Source organism: Pantherophis guttatus, chromosome 5 (assembly GCF_059756535.1).
Source record: "Pantherophis guttatus breed Tessera chromosome 5, ASM5975653v1, whole genome shotgun sequence".
Lineage (NCBI taxonomy): Eukaryota > Metazoa > Chordata > Lepidosauria > Squamata > Colubridae > Pantherophis > Pantherophis guttatus.
This window is the reverse complement of record NC_142067.1, coordinates 66,635,519-66,655,486: the sequence shown is the minus strand read 5'-3', so window position 1 is coordinate 66,655,486 and position 19,968 is coordinate 66,635,519. Positions and strand designations below refer to the sequence as shown.

At 37.7% G+C, this 19,968-nt stretch overlaps 1 protein-coding gene across 3 annotated transcripts in view; it reads right to left on the bottom strand.

Annotated features, from left to right (window-relative positions):
* Positions 1–19,968, bottom strand: part of DMD (dystrophin) — a 2,041,544-nt gene that overhangs the window by 1,680,942 nt on the left and 340,634 nt on the right. The gene's annotated exons all lie outside the window — the stretch shown is intronic.

Genomic DNA, 19,968 nt, shown 5'->3' with positions numbered 1-19,968 from the left:
GTGGATAAATGCATTGTAATTTAACACCAGCTGTCTGCAATTACTGTAAATTCGAATCTCACCAGGCTCAAGGTTGACTCAGCCTTCCATCCTTTCTAAGGTAGGTGAATTGAGGATCCAGTTTGTGGGGGGCAATAAGCTGACTTTATGACGGCTATTGCTTAATGCATTGTAACCCTTAGTCTCTGGACATCATTTGGCAAAATATGGGTGGAGTCATTGGGGACTTCAAGCTATTGTACATGAACTTTTAAACTAAGCTATGGTTGTATTGGGATATATCCTTTAGTAACATCAATTATCAACAAATGTTTGGTTTGTAAAAAGGTGACTGAACATGATGTCAGAAAACAACAGATGTGTAAGATGTATCACCAGCTTTAAGACCATTTCAATGTATTCATGTGGATTTTACAGAATTACCAAAAGTGGGGAGTGTAAAATATTTATTAGTCATAGTGAACCACCTCAGAGGGTGGGCTGCAGCTTTTATCTGCAGTAATGCTACAGCAACAGTGGTGTCAAGAGTTTTACCCAACCTAGACAGATTATCATCATATGAACTGTTGTTTGGAGTAGTTTTCACTACAGGAAGCATATGCATTACTTCCTTGGAAACCAGTGACAAAGTATTGAAACAATATGTGTATAACCTGTCCAGATATTTTGAAGTTTTTAGGAAACAAGGACTATTAGCCCAAACACCACCTTTGAAGTTTCCAGTCCACAAATTCCACCACGATGATTGCATGTTAATCCAAACTGGACGGAAGTTAGACCTCAAGTGAACGGGCTCAATTTCATCAAGGAAATCCAGTGAAGTTGATGATCCAAAGGATCCAGCCACCAGTGGGAATAGCATTTTTCATCATCTGGACTATTTTTGTATTTTTTCTTTCTTAGGATTCAGTGGTTGCCTATGCTGTTTCCCAACTGAAAAGGACTACAACTGCTCAGATTCCTTTGCGCACTTGCCCAGATGTATTGGTTTTGTAATTGTGTTTTTAAGATCTTAGGAGGACAATCCTGGATCCACTGAATGAGACTGATACCAGGTGACCATCAGCCTTGCTGAATCACTCCGGAAGCTGATTCTCAACGCACGGCGGAAGATTTGTAAAGAGGACAACTGCCTTCACATTGTACATATACATATTATTAGCTTTAATATAACACTTTCTTACACATGCTTATGTTATTAGAAGTTTGGGAGTACATTTTGTGGGTATTTGTTTTTCTAATCTTACTAGTAATTTTGTTTTACATATATAAGGAACGTTTTTGTGGTAGACCTAGGATTTTTCTTGCTACTGCTATATCCCAAACCACACGCACCACTAACTTTCTCCCTGACCCTGATGTTGTGAGCTACACACCACAGTGATTATGTTTTGCTTATGGCTTTGGACATTATTTGCTCTTGCATTCTCAAGTAACCATGTAGGGAACATTGATTCCCTAGATGACTACATTTTAGGTCAAGTTCACTACCACCAAAAATGCATTGTCTATGCACGAGGTTCTTACCTTAGACCTAAGTCAACTCCACCACCTAAAGTTGTACTATTGACATTCCCAGCTGAGGGGGGAATAGATAAGGAAAATGGGCTTCTACAACAATTGCATAGAGGAGAGTATATATCACGAATTTTGGAATAAAGTCAAGATCTTGTTAAACAGTATGACCCTACCCTAGGTCAGAACTGCTGCTTATGTTAGCCCTACATCTTATCATGCTGTTCCTGTCAAACCACAACTTTGGGTTAGAACAAAGGCTACCAGAAATAAACTTTAAGAAGGGAAAGTGGGGTGGATGGAATCTGTCTAAGACCATTTCAACCTTCAGAATTTCCGCTCTGGTTCAACTTAAAGTCCAAATCAGATTTATGTATCCTTTTTCCACCTCCTTTTTCTATCTCTCGATATGTTTTTTGAAGGACCAATTCTCAGAGATAAACAGAAGGACCCCTCACTGGAAGTCCCATTGCAACCACTGGCAGGAATGTTTGTGGCAGGGACTTAGGGATCTGGACTAATGCAAGGAACTACTGAGTGCATGCCTTTTCCATAAATCTTCTTATGTGGAAAGGATGCATATTTGTGTTTACCAACAAACTGGACAGGAACATGTAACAAATCAGGTGTGGTCAGAGAAATTGCCAAGGAATTGCAGGATAGGGCTTCCAAGATAGGTCAGAGGTTATAAACAACTGACATGTGGTTTTCTTGGTTGTCTGGATCCGGGTGAATTAATATGGCTGTGGCAGGCCTAGCTTTTATTCCTTGTGCAATCCCTATGCTGAAACATCTATAAATAAGAACAGTAAAGGAGATTCAAGTTGAAAAGGAACTAGCTTTGACAGAACGTTTTCTTAATCAACTTGGTCCATATCCTGTGGAAGAACATAAAGATTCTGAGGCAGACCCATATGAGGAAATGGAACCTGTAGAAAAAGGTAGAGAATCTCCCCAAGAATCAAGAGAGTAGAAAAACAATCAAGAACTACCTATACTTTACTTTTATTAATTATCTTTTGTTAGACCCTATATATGGTAGATTTGTTTATTGGAATCTTGTATACTCAGAAGTTAAACTTATATGAGAATAGTGAAAGTTTCTGCATTGAAAAACTTTCAGAGGGGGGAATAATGTAATGAAGCGGGCTCTGATGGATGACCACTGGATAACTTTCTATTCACTCTATTCTAAAAAGCAATGCATCCGGTTGGAAAAAGTACAAACTCAGCCAAAATCCTTTTGGTTCCTCTAGGAGGCCTCTAAGTTGTCAGAAGAAAGGAACATTCTAATGACATACAGCTTAAAGGTTGGTTAGGTCAAGGGGATCCACATAAGTTAAAAGTTGTCCATCCTCAAAAGATGATTTTAATCTATGCTTCGGTAATCTACAAAAAGAATTATGACTGTTTTGCAAAGAAACTCTGTAATGTCAACTAAAATTGATAAATGTATATGACCATATGAACTGCTGACTTCAAAGAATCCTTTGTCTAGAAGGGTATAAAACCAGTGTACCTAATTCCTGTCTTTGTTCAACGCTTCATGTACAGAGCCTTGAACCTATTGCGCAATATATATAAAATCTGTCTCTGATTAATCTAAAAGTTGTGTTTGTCTTATTAAATCCACAACATCTGGACACCAGTTGTAACTTCTGAGCTACCTTCAAAAGTAACCCCATATAGTGTGTGTTGTGACAGTCAAAATGAGGTGACCAAGTCATGCTATTGACAAATAGACTGTCATCCAGGAAAAAATGTAATTGGTGCATGGAGACTTTCCTGGCCATGATTGCCACCTGCTCATTAATCAAGACCCAAGAGTCCAACAGAATTTCCAAACTACAAACCAGTTCTGACTAGGGGTGTCCAACTCCATTCAGAGCTAAAGATGGAAGGCCTTTGCCCAGGTCAAAGTTCCCCACTCAAAACCCAATACACAGCCACAGTGAGCTAAGTAATCTAATACTGGGTAGCCAGAATCATAAATAACACCTTCTAACCCTACAAAAGCTAAGACAGATACAAGTAACCACAGAATAGGACTTTTCACCTCCTACCCTTGGCCACACCTGCTTCTCCGTAGGGTTTCACCTCGGGGGATTCTCATCTAGCTTTTCTCCTCAGCTGACACATCCCCGCTCATTCGCCACAGCCAATCGGACATGGCCCCTCTATCCCACACACTTCGGCAAGGCCCATTCGACATCAAACTATTAATCCCAGGCTTTTTGCCTCCTGGGACAGTTAGCCACCAGCCAATTGGCTAGTTGCCAATGCTAGCAGCCAGAAGCCAGCTTCATCCAAAGGAGTTTTTGTTTCGGGTGGGTATCCTAGCCTTAGAAAAAGAAAGGGAAGGAGGAAGGGAGGAGAGAGAGAGAGAGACAGAGAGAGAGAGAGAGAGGAGGGAGACAAAAAGAAAAGAAAGAAAAAGAAAGACAGAAGGGAAGGAGGGAGGGAGGGAGGGAGAGAAAAAGGAGAGGAAGGAAGGGCCACAAACCCTGGCACTAGATGCAGCTTCAGTGGATGCTTTGAACCATCACAGCAATCCAGGGCTGGAAGGGACCTTGCAGGTCATCCAGTCCAACCTTCTGCCCTAGCAGGAGACCTTATATCATCTTGATATAATTAGATGTGCCTCTAACACAGAGGAGAAATTCCCAGAAAAGGGAAGGAATTTTCTGGGCAAGGCTACCATGCAGAGGAAAGCAGAGATAGTTCTCGAGTTACGACAACAATTGAGACCAAAATTTTGGTTGCTAAGCAAGAGCATTGTTAAAGTGAGTTTCGACGCATCTTACTCAATCCATCCTTGACTTACAACTGTCATGGCCAGCCGTCACTGATGTTGTACATCCATACCTAAAATTCTGCTCTCTCCCCACCCCACACCTGATCCTGCAGTTGGGCTGCTGTTCTCCACCACCACCAGCCATCTTAGATATAGACATACAACATTGGTGATAGTTTGCCATGACGGTCATAAGTCAAGGATTGCTGTCAAATTGGAAAACAGTACAGGTAGTCCTCAAGTTACGACCGTATCATATAGTGACCATTCAAAGTTGCAATGCCCCTGTTGTCCATTTTTCACATTCATGACCATTGCAGTATCCCAATGGTCATGTGATTTACAGTTGGATGCGTAGCAACTAACTCGCATTTATGACGGTCGCAGTGTCCTGGGGTCACGTGATGTGATATCCCTTTTGCAACCATCTGGCAAGCAAAGGCACTGGGGAAGCCAGCTTTGTTTAGACATCGTCTGACTGAGTTAAACAACGATCCACTTAACAACAGTGGCAAGACTGGTCGTAAAGTGGGAGAAAGCTCACTGAACAGCTGTCTCCCTTAGCAATATAGATTTGGGGAAGCCAGATTCACTTAGCAACTGTGTGACTAACTTATCGATCGTTCAAGTTACAACGGCACTGGAAAAAGGGACTTATGACTATTTTTCACACTTAATGACCGTTGCAACATCCCCATGGACAGGGGATCCAAATTCAGATGCTTGGCAACTGACTCTTACTTATGGCGGTCTCAGTGTCCCAGAGTCACGTGATCCCCTTTTGCGACCTGACCAACAAAGTCCATGGGAAAGCCGGATTCACTTAGCAACTGTATAACTCACTTATGAACTGCAACTACTCACTTAACAACAGTGGCAAGATGGGCCGTAAAGTGGGAGAAAGCTCACTGAACAGCTATCTCCCTTAGCAATGGAGATTCGAGGCTCAATGGTGGACATACAATAAGTCAAGGGGTACCTTTACCTTACCAGTAATCCAGCAGGCCTTTGCTTTAAAATTCTGAATCTGGCCCACAGTGATCAACATCCAATGTTAGAGGATGGATTGAGTAAGATGCGTTGAAACTCAGTTTAACAATGCTCTTGCTTAGCAACCAAAATTTTGGGCTCAATTGTCGTAATTCAAGGACTATCTCCGCCTTCCATTGCATGGCAGCCTTGCCTAGTAAACTCCTTCCCTTTTCTGGGAATTTCTCCTCTGTGTTAGAGGCACATCTAATTATATTAAGATGATATAAGGTCTCCTACTAGAACAGGGGGATGGACTGGATGACCTCCAAGGTTTCTTCCAACCCTGGATTGCTGTGCTATTTCAAAGTATCCACTGAAGCTGCATCTAGTGCCAGGGTTTGTGGCCCTTCCTTCCTCTCCTTTTTCTCTCCCTCCCTCCCTTCCCACCCTCTTCCTTCCTTCCTTCCTTCCTTCCTTCCTTCCTTCCTTCCTTCCTTCCTTCCTTCCTTCCTTCCTTCCTTCCTTCCTTCCTTTTCTTCCTTTTTTTCTTTCTTTCTCTCTCTCTCTCTCCCTCCCTCCCTTCCCTTCCTCCTTCCCTCTCTCTTTCTAAGGCTAGGATCCCCACCTAAAACAAAAATTCCTTTGGATGAAGCCGGCTTCTGGCTGCCAGCATTGGCAACTAGCCAATTGGCTGGTGGCTAACTGTCCCAGAAGGCAAAAAGCCCGGGACTAACAGTGTGGCATTGAATGGGCCATGCTGAAGTGTGTGGGACAGAGGGACCGTGGCCGATTGGCCACGGTGAATGAATGGGTGCATGTCAGCCAAGGAGAAAAGCTAGAGGAGAATCCCCCGAGGTGAAAGCCTGGTGGAGAAGCAGGCGCGGCGAAGGGTATGAGGCGAAAAGTCCTAAACCCCACCTATTCTGCCCTGTGCTTTGATTTATCTTAGGGAATGTACAAGTGGGGAGGGCCATCTGTTTTCTCTCAGTTTGGAAGCCTCACAGAAGAAGTGCATGGGAACAACTCCTTATCTCTTTCTCAGGATGACCGTTTCTACAACATCTTCACACCTGTGGATTGGCTCGTTCAACATCAAACTGAGGGGAGGGGTTTCTTTTTCTTTTTATTAAAATGGTTTTTATTGAACAGTTTTGTCTTTAAAAACAACATAAAAAACAATCACAAATACATCAAAACAAAACAAAACAAAACATAATATATACCATCTAAGGTCATTTTATATCTTTCTGTATCGGCATACATATTTTGCTTTTGTAGTTCTCTATTCTATCATATCTATTTACTTCTTGATAGTAGTATAATAACATTACACCAACGTATATATTAACACACATAGTAGTATTCATTGTTCTTATCTACCGATTTATATTCATTTATATTTACATCTCTTTGTTTAATGTTCAATTACTCCAATTTAAATTTCATCAGTACTAAGTTAAACATTTCCTGTTTTGGTTTCTATTTTTGAGCCAACTGTACATTTTATTCCCTACTTTATAATAGTCCGAATTATCCTTCTCTTTTAACTCCATAGTCATTTTGTCCATTTCTGTGCATTCAAGAATTTTCCTAATTATTATTTCGTCTGAGGGTATATTATTTTGTTTCCAGTTTTGTGTGAATATGATTCTTGCTGCAGTGAGTATGCGTAGTGTAATGTATTGGAGTTTTTTATTCATTTTTGAGTCCAGTATTCCTAATAAAAATAGTTCCGGTTTCAAATCTGTTTTTTTGCTCTGTAATTTCTTCCAGCCATCTTTTAATTTTGCACCAATATTTCCTTGTGATGGGGCACGTCCACCACATGTGGTAGAATGTTCTATATTTGTGGTTGCATCTCCAGCATTTGGAGAATAAGTTTGGGTACATTTTGGCCAATCTCGCTGGGGGCAAATGCCATCTATAAAACTTTTTATAGAGGTTTTCTTTGTAGGCGACTGTTGTTGTAAGTTTATAGTTCCTTTTCCATAGTTTGTCCCACTGTTCTAATTCTATGTTATGCCCAAAGTTCTTAGCCCAGTTAATCATCGTTTCTTTTACTACTTCTTCCTCCATTTTATATCTTAGTAAAAAGTTGAATAATTTTGTAATCATTTTCCCCCATTCCTAATAAAATTTTATCCAGTTCCAATTATTTCTCATCTATGCCAAATTGTTCTTGGTCTTTTTTTAGTTTTGTTTTAATTTGTAGGTAGGGCCACCATTCTATATTTATTCCTTGTTTTTTTAAAGTTTGCACTGATTTTAATTCTTCTTTTTCATCTAAAATTTCTGAATATCTTACAATTTTACTGAGATCTATTGTATTTGGGTGTGTCATTGCCTCCATTGTTGATGACCAGTTTGGGATTTTCGTATAGTGGTCTTTTTTAATCTTTACCCAAACTTTAAACAGGAGGTTCCTTACTATGTGTCTCTAGAAATATGAATGTGTTTTATTTTTCCCCTCCCAGAGAAAACTGCCAGCCTATTTGGAGGTCGTGTCCTTCTAATGCTAATATTCTTTTGTTTTTAAGTTGAATCCAATCCCTCAGCCATGTCAAGGCGGCTGCCTGATAGTAAAACTCATAGTCTGGGAGGCAGAAACTCCCGTGGTTCCTGCTGTCCAGTAAAAGTTTAAATTTTCCATCAATTTTTTTTTTATAATACTTTATTGATTTTTAAAAAAGTTTTTTTAAAAAAGAAAACATCAAATCTCAGTTAACATCTGAGGTGTCGTGCGATTACATATTTACATTATGTACATATCAAGTATCTTCAAATCTATCATTATTAGAAATTGACATATCCTTATAGTCTTGTTCTATTATTCCACCATTTGTACCACCTTTCCCATACTGCCTTTAAAAGTTTAAATTTAATGCAGGGTTTTTTCCCTGCCCATATAAATTTGGATATTATTTTATTTATTTGTTCAAAAAAAATTCTTCTCTAATTTTACTGGTATTGTTTGGAAAAGATATAGCAGTTTGGGTAATATATTCATTTTGATTGTTAAAATTCTGCCAATTAGTGATATCTGTAATTTATTTCAGTTTTCCAAATCTTTTTGTATTTGTTTAGCAGCACATTATAATTATCCTCTTTTTATCATGCTACATTTTGCCGATAGCCATATTCCCAAGTATTTAATTTTCTTAGCTCTTAAAATTCCCATTTTCTCCTCTAGTTCATTTTGCCTTTTAGTTAAGTTTTTGGTTAATATTTTAGTTTTCTCTTTGTTTATTTTAAGTCCTGCCACTTTGCCGAATTGATTTATATCTTGTAATAGTATTAATCCCGTCTCTAAAGACTCTTCTATAATAAATGCCAAGTCGTCTGCAAAGGCCTGTACTATGTATTCTTGTTCTCTAATTTTTAATCCTTTGATCTCCCAATTCTGTCTAATTTGTTGCATCAGTGTTTCTATTGAGAGAATAAATAGCAGAGGGGATAGGGGGCATCCCTGTCTGACTGCTTTTGTTTTGCTGAAGCCTACTGTTGTTTCTCTGTTTAATATTAGTTTTGCTTTCTGGTTCAAATATATTGCTCTAATTGTTCTAATAAATTTCTCACCAAAATTCATTGCTACTAGTTGGTTAATTAAAAAATCCCAATTAAAGTTGCCGAATGCTTTTTGTGCGTCAAGGAATATCAATGCTGGGACTTCCAGCGGCTCCGTAGGACGTTGAGGACGCTCCCTGGGTGAGCGCTAGCCCCGTGACTTTGTTAGCCGCTAGAACAGCAAAAAATCAGCTGTCTAGCGGCGAAGAACCTTCCCCCCCGGGAGAAGAGGGGGAAGTGAGCAGCCAGGTGCAGGGTAGAGCTCCATAAGAGCCCTAGAATTAATTCTGGGGCTCGAAAAGTGCGAGCTCCCCAAGAACCTGGGAAAAGCTCCAAAGCCGGGACGCCTCTGCCAGAAGGCAGAGCAAAACGCCACGTCCGCTCCTGCTTTTAATTGATACAAAGAGAAAATTGAAGCAGGCAGAACAAAAACAGGAGACTACATAATTGCAAGTACTTACACTTTAATTCCTTTGAACATCGTTTCTTTTCGAGCCTATATGAGCGGAGCTGGAGTGGAAAGGGAGGGGAAGATGGCGCTGGCTCGTTAAGGAGACGAAAGTGAAACTTAAGAAGAAAGTTGTTACAGGCTTGTTAACTCATTAATGCCTACCAGTTAACAACTCCGCTTAAAAAATTTTTGGATTTAATCTTATATCCTGGACTTTGGGAATTAAAATTTAAAGATTTTAAAGATTTTCTGATTTTTTCTCACTGGCTATAAGAACTGTTCCTGAGACTGTGTAATTTTAAAATGGCTTCAAAGCAGACAAAATTGGTGTTGCCTAAAGCAGCGAGTGCGGGAAGTTCCCCAGCTCAAACTAGTAGGTTGCAAACCTTCTTGCCTCCGGCAGATACACAAGCCCAATTATAACCACAGTTACAACCACAAGCACAAATGTTAACACTTGAGATGTTTCAGGAAGCCATGAAAGAAATCAAAGAAGGTTTTAAAGAGGACATTGCATTTGCATTTAAAGGAGTCTCAGATCAAATGGAAGAAATGAAGGACATAATTAAGACAAGAAATCAACATATAAGGGAAGATATAGTCTTTGCACTCCAGGGACTGGCAAAACATGTTAGTTATGTAGAAGATAGAATTGATGAGGTTGCTCAAGCTAATGAGATTTTAGATGGTAAAGTTGAGGAATCACAAACCAAGATTGACAAAGCAGAAGCTGAAATGTTGTTGACACAATATAAGATGATGGAATTTGCCGTGAGAATAAGAGGCTTGAAAGAAAATCCGAAGGAAAATCTGAAAGAGATCTTTGAAGATGCTCTGGCACAATTTATAGGAGTGTCCAGAGGTGAACTCGAATGGCAAATGGATCGGATCTATCGTGTTAATTCATGGGTAGCTAGACAAAGGAAATTACCAAGAGATGTTGTGATTTATTTTGTTACTAGAAGGATTAGAAATGAGATTTTACAAGCTGCCTACAAAAATAAGTTGCAAGTGGCAGGACAAGAAGTTGCAGTATTTAAAGAAATACCACCCAAAATGCTGAAATCCAAGAAAGAGTATGCTTTTCTGGCAGATGAGCTGAGGAACCGACAGGTACAATACAGATGGGAAGTCCCAGTCGGATTATCAGTGGATTATGCAGGAGAGCGATATCGCCTTAATACAATTTACAAAGCAAGAGATTTTTATAGTAATATATTAAAGGCTGGACAACCACCAGTGCCAGGAGGCAAAAAAGCAAGAGAGGCGACAGAGGGAAGAAAAGAGGATCTGCAGAAGCAATCGGAAGGCGGAGCTATGAGTATGCAGGAGGAAGTACTGCAACTTTCAAGTGCTGTCCAAGCATGGGATATAGTTGAAAAACAAGAAGAAGGCAAAGATCAAAGACAAACCAGAGCAGCTACTAAACGTAAAGTTGAAGAGTTAAAAAAGTTACAAGAGCAGGCTTTATCACAAGAAGTGAATACTGGTGTAGAAGCTGTGGGAGGGGCGAGACCTAAAAGAAAATTCCAAGAGGATTATCAAGTGGTTCTCGCCAAGCTTCGAGATTCTGAGGATGGCTTCTAGGTTCTTAACCTGGAATGTTAACGGTTTAAACTCACCACAAAAAAGGAAGAAAATATTTCACCATTTGAGACAATTTAAAAATGAAATAATATGCCTGCAGGAAACACATATAAGGACAACTGACCAAAAATATTTAATAAATACAAAATTGGGAACACATTTTGCTGCATCAGCCCCGGAAAAAAAGAATGGAATAGTGATTTACTTGAAAAGAGATTTGATGGCTAAATTAGTTGAGGCAGATCAACAAGGAAGATTTCTGGCAATTGAGATAATGATAGAAGGAAAGAAAACACTCTTATTGGGGATATATGCTCCCAATCAACAGCAAGAGAAATTTTATAAGTTGATACATACAAAATTATTACATTGGGATTATAATTCATGTATACTGATGGGAGATTGGAACGGAGTGTTAGACCCTAGTATTGATAAGAAAAGAATAGTACAATCTACCAAATTGCGATCTAGACTGCCTAAGACTTTTTTTGATATGATGGAGGATATGGAATTAAGAGACATCTGGCGTGAAAGGAATTATAGAGAACAAGATTTTACATTTTTTTCAGATAGACATCAATCCTTTTCAAGAATTGATTTTATATTAATTACAAATGATTTTTTTTCCAGGGTAAAGAAGATAAAGATTTGTCCCAGAATTTTAACTGATCACAGCCCAGTTTGGATGGAACTGGAGTGTGGGGAAAGAGTTAGGAGATCTTGGCGGTTAAATGAAAACCTTTTCAGATATGAGAAAAATGTAATAGAATGTAAAAAACTAATGAAGGAATTTTTTGTTTTTAATATGAACAAGGGAACATCTATGGATATGGTATGGGATGCTAGTAAAGCATATATGAGAGGAGTTCTGATAAATATGAATAATGCTTATAGGCGTAAACAAGTGGAGAAAAGGAGGGAATTAGAAGAAGAGATTAAGAAAAAAGAAAGGGTGTTAATTGATAACCCAGGGGATAAGAAAATTAAAGAAGAGATCAGTTTATTACGTGGGCAATTTAATATGATGCTTTCAGACCAAGTGGCAACCAATCTACAATATGCTAAACATAATACTTTTTGTAATGCAAATAAACCAGGTAGATGGTTGGCATACATGCTGAGGAAAAAACAAAAATCTCGTACCATAGAGAAAATAGAGTATAAAGGTAGAGAGTTGTATCACCAAAATATGATTAAAAAGGCATTTTTAGAATTTTATGCAAGATTGTATACTGCAGACAAAATACAAGGTGCAGAGGTAGAGACATATCTGGATAGACAGAATATTCCAATAGTTACAGAGGAACAAAGAGAACGGTTAAACCAATTAATAACAGAGGAGGAGATCCTCTCAACAATTAAACAGTTAAAAACTGGTAAGGCTCCTGGTACGGATGGATTAACAGCTGTGTACTATAAATATTTACAATTGGAGATGGTTTTACCTCTTAAAGAATTATTCAATAGAATTCAGCTGGGTGAAGGGGTACCACCTTCATGGAAAACAGCTTTTATTTCGTTAATTCCAAAAGAAGATCAAGATTTGACACAACCCAAAAATTATAGACCTATATCCTTATTGAATACAGATTATAAAATATTTGCTAAGATATTGGCAAATAGGTTAATGCTAGTAATGCAGAAGACGATTCATGCTGACCAAACTGGTTTTATACAAGGTAGACAAATGAAAAATAATGTAAGACAAATTGTTGACATATTGGAACATTTGGAAAGGAATAACCAAATCCCTGCGGTGCTTATATTTCTGGATGCGGAAAAAGCTTTTGATCGATTAGATTGGCAATTTTTATTGAGAGTGGTCAATAGGATGCAATTTGGGAATTGCTTTATGCAGTCCATAAAAGCAATATATCAGGAACAGACAGCTCAGATAATTATTAATGGCAGTTTGACAGAAACTTTTAAAATTGAAAAAGGCACGAGGCAGGGATGTCCCTTATCGCCATTATTATTTATATTAACTTTGGAGTTGCTGTTAAATAAAATACGTAATGCAGATGGGATAAAGGGAATCAAAGTTAGAGATTATGAATATAAGATACGGGCATTCGCAGATGATTTGGTTATGACCTTAACTCATCCAGTGGAATCAGCAAAGGTTTTGATTGATATAATAAAACAGTATGGTCAAGTATCTGGGTTTAAGATAAACATTGGAAAAACAAAGATGATAGTTAAAAATATGACAGCTAATCAAAAAGAGGAGTTACAAAGGGTAACGGGATGTGAAATAGTTAAAAAAGTCAAGTATTTAGGAGTTTATATTGCATCTTCTAATGGTAAATTGTATAAGTATAATTATGAATTGATATGGCATAAAATACAAGTTGAAATGGATAATTGGAAAAAACTACAATTGTCCTTGTTGGGTAGAATAGCAGTTATAAAAATGAATGTGTTGCCTAGGTTTTTGTTCCTCTTTCAAATGATACCAATACTAAAAAAGGATGCCAACCTGGAAGAGTGGCAGAAAGGTATTAATAAGTTCGTATGGCAAGGTAAGAAACCAAGGATAAAATTGAAAATAATGCAGGACATACGAGAAAGAGGAGGACTGAAAATGCCAAATTTAAAATTGTACTATGAAGCAGCTGTTTTATCAGCAATTAGTGATTGGATTAATTTAACAAATGGAAGGATATTGAATATTGAAGGGTATGATCTGGTTTATGGTTGGCATGCTTATTTAGTGTATGAAAAAAGGGTGGACAGAGCATTTAAGAGTCATATACTGAGAAATGCTTTATTGCGTGTCTGGAAGAAATATCAATATAAGTTAAATGAAAAAATACCTATATGGACAGCACCCAGGCACGCAATAGAGAATACGAGTATAGAATGTAGACAGGATGTAATTACGTATAAAGATATTCTCATTATGGAGGGAGGTATATTAAAATTAAAATCTGTGAATGTGTTGAAAGAGGAGAAAATAATTCAAACATGGTTTCAATATGTACAGTTACAAGCCAGATGGAGAAAAGACCAGAAAACTGGTGTTATACAAAGTGACGAAAATTTAATTAAACAAATTAGAGATCAAAGCCCAATGCATATAAAAAGATTGTATAATATACTGATAGAGATGGACTCGGAAACAGAGCTAGTTAAGGACTGTATGATAAAATGGGCGCAGAATTTTGAACAGCCAATAATGATGGAAACGTGGGAGAAAATATGGGTAACAAATGTGAAATTTACCAAAGCGCAAAATTTAAGGGAGAACTTTTATAAAATGTTTTATAGATGGCATCTAGATCCAAAAAAGTTATCTCGTATGTATCCGAATGTACAACCAAAATGTTGGAGATGTAATTGTGAGGATGCTACTTATTTTCACATTTGGTGGACATGTAAAAAGGTTAAAGCGTTTTGGATTAAAATCTGGTGGATTTTACAAAATATTCTTAAAAAGAGGTTGAAATTCACACTACAGCTGTTTCTTTTGGGTATAGTTACGGATTGTACAGTTATAGAGACTAAATTGATTTTGAATTTAATAACTGCAGCAAGACTGTTGGTGGCACAATATTGGAAGAAGCAAGGTTTACCTACAATCCAAGAGTGGACAATGAAAGTTATAAATCTAGCGGAAATGGCAAAAATCTCGGCGTACCTGAAGGATCATTCAAATGAAAGATATTTAAGAGACTGGAGAAGGTGGATAGATTATATTCAAAATAAATATCGGAATAAGAAATTGCAGATAGGTTATGAATGATTATATAGATATTTAGTGTGTCTTTAAGTAATAAAGCTAGGCGGGTAATTAGGGAATTGAAACAAGAGATGTGAAATGTCATAATTGTTTAGATTAGGATTGATTATGATTGTTGAAGTTTATACCCTGTAATTTGTTCTGGGAAGGGGAGGGGGGGAGGGGGGAGGTTGAGGTAGGGAAGGGGGGGGAAATATGTAAACTTTTTGTAAAACTTTTCAATAAAAAAAAAAAAGGAATATCAATGCTGCTTGTTTTTCCAAATGTATTTCATAATATTCTAATGTATTTATTATTGTTCTTATATTATTTTTTATGTGTCTGTTGGGTAAGAATCCATTCTGGTCTGGTTGTATGATTTCATTTAATATATGTTTCATTCTTTCTGCCATTATTGTCATAAATATCTTATAGTCGACATTCAGCAGCGAGATTGGCCTACAATTATGGAATTTTTGTCTTTACGCATTATCTTTGGGAATTAAAGTTATCAGTGCCTCCATCCAGGATTTTGGTATCATAGCTCGCTCTAATACTTCGTTGTATGTTTCTAATAATAGGTTCTCCAATGGTTTTTATAATTCTTTATAAAATTCTGCTGGGATTCCATCTGGACCCGGTGTTTTATTGCTTTTTTGTTTTTGAATTGCCCTTTTTAATTCTAACATCATTATTTTTTCATCTAATGTTTCTTTTGCTGTTTCTGGTAGAGTTGGGAGATTTCTCTGCTGTAAATATCTTTTAATGTCATCCTCCTCTATGTTCTCCCGGCTATATAAATTTTAGTAATATTGTACTGCTATATTTTCTTTTTCTTCCTTCAGGTGATGTGCTATCCCTTTTTCATCTTCAAGTTGTTCTATTAGTTTCTTTTCTTCTCCTTTTTTTAATTTGTAGGCCAACCATCTCCCCGGTTTGTTGGCATTTCAAAGTAGTTTTGTCTGGTTGATCTAATTTTTGGGGCTATTTCTTCTTGTGTGATTAGATTTAATCTATGTTTACTTATATCTTTTTTGTCCCCAATTTCCTGGTTTTGAGGTTCTTTCTGCATTTTATATTCTAATTTTCCCAGATTCTCTTGCAATTCTGTATATTGTTTTCTTTTGTTTTTATTTCTTCGTATTTTGTATGCCATTGTAAGACCCCGAATATAAGCTTTAGTTGTGTCCCACAGATTTTGAATAGTTGTCTGTTGATTCCAATTTTCCTTTAGGAAAAACACTAGTTCTTTTTCTATATATTGAATGTATTTTTTTTTTTTCACTATCCTTTGATTCATGGTCCATCTCTTTTTTCTTTTTTCCTCCCCTTTCCATTTAACTATTAACAGATTGTGATCTGCCCAAGTATTCAGTTTTATTTCTATTTCCTCTACATTTTTTCCTGTTTCTGGATCCATCCAGACCATGTCAATCCTGGACCACGAATTATGTGAATTGGAGAAGTATGTATATTGGTTCTTTTGTGGGTTGATTTCTCTCCAAACGTCTTTTAAACTTAGCTCTCGGGTCATTTCAAAGGAAGTCTTTGGTAGTGTTCTCCTTTCATAATTTTTTTAACTTCCTGTTTTGTAATCTTTTTTTGGATCAACCACCACGTTGAAATCCCCTAGTAAGCATATGTTATCCATTTCCAATTCTACAATTTGCTTGTGTAATTTACTGTAATATTCTTTCTTGGTGCAATTAATATTCTTTTTTTGTTTTATTGATATTTCAATCAGTAATATTCTTCCCTCTTTGTCCACATGAATTTGTTTGGGTTTCAACCAGTCTTTTATATAAACTGCAATTCCCTTTTTTTTGTTTCAACTAAGGCCAAAAATAGTTTACCTAATTTGGGGGCTTCCATTTTTCATGTGAATCTCCTGTAAGCATATAATGTCCACATTATGTTTTTGGAGTTTAGCAATTACTTGTCTTCTTTTTATCAGCGAATTTAATCCATTTATGTTGATTTATGATAGTAGTTTCACTTCTTCCTCCATTTTGCTACTTATTTGTCACTTATTTCTCTCCTTTGTCTCGTTTCCCTTTGCTTTCTTGTCCTCGCTCCTGCTTTTTCTTGAACTTCTATATCACTTCTCTCTCTCATGTCTTGTTTTAGTTCCTTTTCCTCTAGCTGTTGCTCCTCTTGACTTTTGGTTTCCAACTCTTCTCTACTGTCCAATTTTTCCTCTATATAGCGTTCATAGAATTCCTTGGCTTTATCTATTGTGTCTATCCTTATTTTTTTATCCTGCCATGTTATTAATATACCTTCGGGTATCACCCAGCGGAACATTATTATACTTTTTATTAATTGTGTTGTGAGGAACTGGTAGTCCCTTCTTTTCTCACTAATTCTCTTTGGTATCTGAGAGTTATGACCACTCTTCCTTTGTAGGTCAACTGGTCATCCCTTGTTCTTCTATAAATTTCGTCCCTGACAGCTCTTTTCACAAATCTTATATGTATCTCCCATGGTAATCTGTGTCTCCTTGCATAGTTCATTTGCACCCTGTATACTTCATCAATGTTATTCCTTAATTCACTTTTATCCATTTGTAGTGGGTCAGCTAGTATTTCCGTCATCAATTTGTGTAGATCCTCTTCTCTTGTCTCTATGATGTTTTAAAACCTCAGGTAGAAGGTGGATCTCTCTAATTCTAAGTGGGTAATTGCTTCTTCCACATCTGTTTGCAGCTGTCAACCTCTCTTCAGTTTCTTCTAGTTTTTGTTTATTTGTTCTGTTCTTACTTCTATCACTTTTATTTTCTGTTCATTTTTAGCTTTGTTTCTTACATTATTCCCATTCTATTGTCCAATTTCTTTATGTCTTCTTTTACTTCGCCTAATTCACCCTTCATTTCCTCGTGATTGTTTGTTATTGATTCCTGCATTTTTACCATAAACTCCTGGATCATATTTAGTGAAGTTTGCAAACTTTGCAAGGTTGGTACAGGTCCTGGTTTTTCACTGCACACCACATCAGTAATTAACTTCTGTCCTGCTGGAGAAGCTGTCATTGTTTTTTTTATCGTTTTAGTTACTGTGGATGTATTTGATATTTTTAGATTTTTGAAAAAATTATGCCAAAATACCATCAATTGTCACCTTTTTCACTCTAAACCTTCCTTTTTTCTTCCCTGCCCTTCTTTTCTCTCTCAACTAGTAGTTTACAATAATAATGCAGTGTAAGCCTTTAACATCCAATTTCTGAAAACAGTTATATATATATAAATCTCAATTATCAATTCTTATATTTGTTTATATATTTTTCTATAGTTAACTATATTCAATATGGAAGAAAACAATACCTTAAATATAAGGGTCTCTATATATACAATTATTAATCAACAATAGGTATTTAAGACTAATTAATTAATTAATTAAAATATACTTAAATCTATACGAAGTTTCAATAAAGTAGAATCAATATGTTTATATGGACTATTTAAGTTTAAAGCTAGTAATTCAATTTAAATGTTGTTGTAATAAGTCTCTCTGGAATTTATCTAAGTACTTAAAATATACAGTAAGAATTTAAAATATCTAAGGTAATCACTATAGACAGCTGTTTAAAGGTGAGTTCCCTTCGTTTAGGTAACCACAGTTCTTAATCTTTGGTCTCTCTGCTCACTCCGCAACTTCATTGTTCTCTGCTTTCAAAATGATGGCTGCATTTAATTTACACTGTCACTGTCTTTCTCTCCACTTTCTTTACTTTCTTCTGCCTCTATCTCCACTGTCCCAGAAAAAGAGCCTTTTCTTCCTTCCTGCCACTTTCCACAAGTTTTGTCTCACAAATCAGTTTTCCAACTTTCCGATATACCAGCCATTTGAGTCCGCACTCACAATCACTTTTCCTCCTTGCCAATCTATATTGATTCCATCTTCTTCCTTCTCCGCTCCCACCGCTAAAGCGCCACCACCTCCTCCTTGGAGACTCACTTCTTATTCAGTATTTTTTTTGTAAATTTCATCAACTAGAGAGATAGTTCGGTATCTCACTTTTTTTTTTCTTGTCCGCCAATACTTCTGCCACTTCTCTCTCTCTGCTTCCTCTCCTATTCATTCAGGCTGCCACGTCTCTGGACCTCACCATGACCGCTGGCCTCTTCTGCGCTGGTTTTCAGGGCATCCACCCTTCGTAACAGGAGATCACGCTTCTCCCCATCACCCCTGGATGCTCCTCTCACAATTGCTGTCCCCTCCAAGGACCAGCTTTACTGTTACCAGCTTCCAAACTCAGAAAATCAGACAGGGAGAACGGAGTCCACTTTCCCTGTATCGCACCACCGTGACATCACCCCAGAAGTCCCCCCTAGGGGAGGGGTTTCTAACCACTTTATCCTAATGGAATTGCCTGGGGGAGACTCAGACCCTGCTTTGCCTTGTCTTGCATTCACTTCCTTTCAATAAAAGTTTCCTTTTGAAATTCAAAAGTTTCAAGAGTCCATGCTTTCGTGAACAGGAGGGAGAGGCAGAACCTTACAGGCACACTTCACTCTGAACACCAAACCATTACAAAATCTCAGAGAATATTAAGACTTCTTTGAAAATTTGCACTACCCTATTATATTTAGTTTAAGTATGAAAGTTTGATTTCAAAAGCTGCTAGTGTGTGCCACCTTGGCTCCTCCTTAGTTTTTATATCTTCACTGATGTTTTGCCAGATTGTTAATTCCATACTCTGATGAAATACTATATACATTAACAGCTGAATTTGAAGAAAATAATCTAATACCTTTTTCCATGTCACTTATCATATTAGGAAAAACCTGGAAGAATGGACGTTGGCTTACCTGAACGTCCCTTTTCTGGGTGCTGCGACCACAATCCATGGCTGGGTTCATTCTCTATGTCTTGACAACCACTGAGAGAAAACAACTTTCTTTGTGCCATAACCACGCCCCCTTGTCTCCCTGGACTCCAGTCTTTGTCTTGAAGGTGTGGACAAGCTGGAAACGAATACACTGTACAGTCAGAAAAACAAAAGGTATCACCCCAGGTCCAGAGCAGGAAGCCGAAGGGGAGGGAATGGATTGTGGTCGCAGCGCCCAGAAAAGGGACGTTCAGGTAAGCCAACATCCATTTTCCAGTGCGCTGCTCCCACAATCCATGGCTGGGATATACCCAAGCTCAAACCCCCTGGGCGGGAGACTGACTACTCCCTGAGTCTGGGTCCAAAAGTATGGCCTGTAGCACCCGTCGCCCAAACGAAGCTTCAGCCGAAGCATAGGCGTCAATCTTATAGTGACAAATGAAGGGCGAAATCAATGACTAGATGGCCGCATGACAGAGTAGCCCAAGCGGTCGTGGTCGCCACGCTACGGGTGGAATGAGGCAGGATCCTGCCCGG